This window comes from Falco peregrinus, unplaced genomic scaffold, assembly GCF_023634155.1.
Source record: "Falco peregrinus isolate bFalPer1 unplaced genomic scaffold, bFalPer1.pri scaffold_42, whole genome shotgun sequence".
Lineage (NCBI taxonomy): Eukaryota > Metazoa > Chordata > Aves > Falconiformes > Falconidae > Falco > Falco peregrinus.
The window spans coordinates 742706-747036 of record NW_026599609.1 but is presented as its reverse complement, the minus strand read 5'-3'; the positions used below and the strand labels follow the sequence as shown (position 1 = coordinate 747036).

Below are 4331 nucleotides of genomic sequence, written 5' to 3'. Positions count from 1 at the left end.
GGCTGAGCTGGGCTCTGTGAGCGCTGGCAGGGAAGAGCCCTGGGGCCAGAGAAAGAGCTGCTGGCAGGGACAGCTGCAGGCAGCAGAGCCCTGGGCAGGGAGGGGGGGAGATGCTGAGGGGGACCCTGATGCAGGGCAGATGGGGGCACCTCCTGGCCATGGTCTGCCGTGCAGGTGCCTTCCCTGAGCAACACACCTCTGCTCTCCTCTCCCACCCAGCACAGCCTTTAGACCGTTGGTTCCATGTGTTTCAACAGCTCCTGGTCCAGCAGAGCAGCAGGAGGGATGAAGTGCATCTCTCCTGCTGCCACGGTGCCATTTCTCGCTGAGCACAGCCTGAGGGTGACTGCCCTGCACTGCTGCTGTGTGGGAGGTGGTGTGCCGGGCTGGGGAAGGGGAAGGAGTTCCCGAGTGTCCCTTTGTCTCTCTCCTGGCCTTGCTCAGATGCTATTGGCATTGCAGACAGGCTCTCTGGCAATAGGGGTTTCAGCTGCCGGCTCAGGCGCAGACCTTGTGGGTCCTCCTGTGCAGACATGTCCTCGGCAAGGAGGTGTCCCAGCTTTCCCCTAACCGATGATGCTGTGGGCAATGCAGTCTGTGAGGCCAGGGAAGGAGCTGACTCTCCTGCAAGAACTTGCCATGGTCAAGACACTTGACCACCTACTTCGGGTGTCCACCCAAGATGTATGTGCCTGCCAGGGCACACAGTGAGCCCTGGGTGTCCTTGGATAGCAGTGTGGTGCTGAGCCTTCGGTAAGGGATGAGGCATTCTGTTCTCTGCAGTGGATCCCTCTGCTCTCAGCAGTGCCTGGCTGCTGGTCAGGGTAACATGGCAGTGTGATCACTCTCCATCTAAGAAAGGAGCAATTGCCGGGCAGCTGGGAAGGAGAGGGATGGAGAGAGCAGAGTCCCTGCCTCTGCCCTACGGCACAGACAGTCCCCTTGCCTCTCAGCACTCACGCTGCTCTCCCTGAGCACGGCACAAACCCCTCCTGACCTGACTCTGGCCATGGCCGTTGCTCAGCACGGGCAGAGCCGATGCTGACAGGCCCTTCTGCGCTGGGAGCAGTTTGGGCTGAGCCAGTGCAAGGCCAGGACTGGCCCCTGCCCCCACGGTTCCCATGAAGCCCCTGCTGCAGAGCAGGGCTCACTGCTGGGCAGCCAGCGGGCACAGCCCCTGCTCCTCACAGCACACTCGGCCAGCACTCAGCACAGCTCCAGCCACGGCTCGGAAGGGAGCTCTCCTAGGAACGGCAGAGGGGGAGCATGGGGCACGGGGGGTGCATCTAGGAGAAACGGCTTTCACTTGCCTTAACAGAAGAATTGCCTGACTTGTCACTACTTTTCCTCCTTGAGCAGGTTCCCATGCCCAGAGGCAGCAGATGTCCAACAGCAGCTCCATCTCCCAGTTCCTCCTCCTGGCATTTGCAGACACGCGGGAGCTGCAGCTCTTGCACTTCTGGCTCTCCCTGGGCATCTACCTGGCTGCCCTCATGGCCAATGGCCTCATCATCATCACAGTAGTGTGCGACCACCACCTGCAAACCCCCATGTACTTCTTCCTACTCAACCTCTCTCTCATCGACCTGGGCTCCATCTCCACCACTCTCCCCAAAGCCATGGCCAACTCCCTCTGGGACACCAGGGACATCTCCTACCCAGGATGTGCTGCACAGCTCTTCCTGATTGTCTTTTTCCTTTCAGCAGAGTGTTCTCTCCTCACCGTCATGGCCTATGACCGCTACGTGGCCATCTGCCAGCCCCTGCACTACGGGACCCTGCTGGGCAGCAGAGCTTGTGTCCACATGGCAGCAGCTGCCTGGGCCAGTGGGTTTCTCTATGCTGCACTGCACACGGCCAATACACTGTCACTGCCGCTCTGCCAAGGCAATGCCCTGGGACAGGTCTTCTGTGAAATCCCACAGATCCTCAAGCTCTCCTGCTCACACACCTACCTCAGGGAAGTGGGGCTTATTGTGGCTAGTTCCTGTTTAGTCTGTGGATGTTTCGTTTTCATTGTGCTGTCCTATGTGCAGATCTTCAGGGCTGTGCTGAGGATCCCCTCTGAGCAGGGACGGCACAAAGCCTTTTCCACGTGCCTCCCTCACCTGGCCGTGATCTCCCTTTCTCAGCACTGGCATGTTTGCCTACCTGAAACCCCCCTCCATCTCCTCCCCATCCCTGGACCTGGTGGTGGCAGTCCTGTACTTGGTGGTGCCTCCAGCAGTGAACCCCCTCATCTACAGCATGAGGAACCAGGAGCTGAAGGACGCATTGAAGAAGCTGATGCAGTCAGGTGTCTCTCAGCAGCACTGAACTGCCTGAATCTCCTCACAAGGCATTTCCTGGTCATCTCTGGAACATCCTGTGCATTTAGCGCTTTTAATGTCACGATTGTGTTTCTCCTAGAGTGTTTGCATGCACTCCACTTTCTCAATAGCATGAACCCAGCCTGCCTGACCCAGAGGCTTTTGTACGTTTGCATCCAGGATGGTGCAGCTGGACTCCTGTGTCACATCTCTGTAATTTAAGGGGCTTGTGTAGTGAAGATATCTATCAAGTTCCCCAGAGAGTAAAGCACCAGTGTAGAGCTCAGCTGTGTGAGTGTGCAAAGTTGGGGCAAATAACAGGGTGGGGGCACATGGCAGGGTGTCCTGGTGCAAATCCTTGGGTCATGGTGAAGGAAGCAAGGCAGTGATCGGGTGGGACACAGGGCTCTGCTCAGTGCCATGTTCCCTGGATACCCAGGGGAAGCTGCCCCAGGTGCCCCAAGATGTCCTAAGCATCAGTCGTTTCCTTTGCTTGTTGTACACCCCAGTCGCTACGAGGAACATTTGCTGCATGGTCTGCTCTGTCATCCTTAGTGGCTCAGTGATACCCAACTCCATTGCAGCTCTAAATGTAAATGGAGCCACTTTCCTACTGTCACTGGTTACACACAAGTCCCATAGCTCTTGCCACAGTTGGCCACTCAGCCAAGGCTGTGGTCAGACATCTCCAAATAGATCATGTCCTCACGGCTTTGCTTTGAGAAATAGTGAAGTAAACCACTGACGGAGATCCCACCAACTGGCCTGGGTCCAGTCTTTCACTCTCGATGTTATCTCAAATAAACCCCAGTTTCTCAGCCTCTCCTTGTCCATAACATGCTCCAGGTCCCAACCATCCTTCTGGCTTCTGCAGGACTTGCTCCAGTCTGGCAGGGTCTTTCTTGTGCGGGGGAGCCCCACTGTGGGCTCAGCAGTCCTGATGTGGTCCTGTGGAGGGTTAACCATGGCCAGCACCCAGCCAGCCACCCAGCTCTTCATCTGCTCCCCTGACTCAACAGGACAAAGGGAGAAAATAAACCAGTGATGCTCCTGGGTCAAGGTACAGGCAGAGAGACTACTTACCGATCCCTGTCATAGCCAAAGATGTGTTGTCTTGCCAAAGATCAATTTCATTCATTGCCAATTAAAACAAGATGTTGATTGTGAGAAACAATGACCAAAACATTGAAGACCATTCCCCAGTTTCTCCCAGGGCTAAATTACTCCATTGATCCCAATTCACCTACACAAGCACACCCTGAGAGGTGTAGGGGGGATGTTGAAGAGGGTTGATGGCACAGGAAACCGCTGCTGCTCCTTCCTCGTCACACTTCTGCCCTGCTCCAGCGTGGGTCCTCTCCATAGACCCTGCTATCTTTGCGGTCAAGGGTATGCATTGTTCATTTCATTCCGTCTTGCTTGTGTCCTTGAAACTCAGAGAATGACAGAGAACGTTGACATTGGAAGGGACCTCTGGAGATTACCCAGGGAAACCCGCTAGGAGAGGCACGGCCAGCTGCAGGAGTGGTCTGGAAACTAGGACCATGCGCGGCAATCAGTTAGCTGAGGGGGATGTGCTCGAGCTTGTCTAGACAACAATTAACATGATGAGGCATGTTTGCAGAGCACAGGGGAGTGGGAGACGGATGGCACCAAGCTTGGCGCCAAGGAAAGGTAACACCTTGCGGTTAATTGATGGTAGTTAACCACCAATCAGGGATTGCCTAGTATGCAAGGCTTAGCTTCAAGAACCAATTAGTTTAAAACGCGCAGCTTCTGAAAGTGTATAAAAACGCGTGCTTCTGTACAATAAATTGACATTTGCTTGCATCAAGCTGCGTCCCGTCTCTTCATTCGCCGCAAATTGGTGACCCCGACGTGATGCGTTTAAGGATCTAACGTGAAGGGCTCTCGAATCGCCTATCTGAGCAACATGCAGCGAATCCCACAGACCTCTGAATGATCTGCTGAAAGGAAGCAGGAGCCGGCCTGAAATCCCTCCAGAGTTGAGAGGTGAGCTGT

The 4331-nt window shown here is 55.3% G+C and overlaps 1 pseudogene; it reads left to right on the top strand.

The window, feature by feature from the left end:
* The first annotated feature begins 1382 nt into the window (after positions 1-1382).
* LOC129783477 (olfactory receptor 14C36-like) lies at positions 1383-2244 on the top strand (annotated as a pseudogene).
* The last annotated feature ends 2087 nt before the right edge of the window (positions 2245-4331 follow it).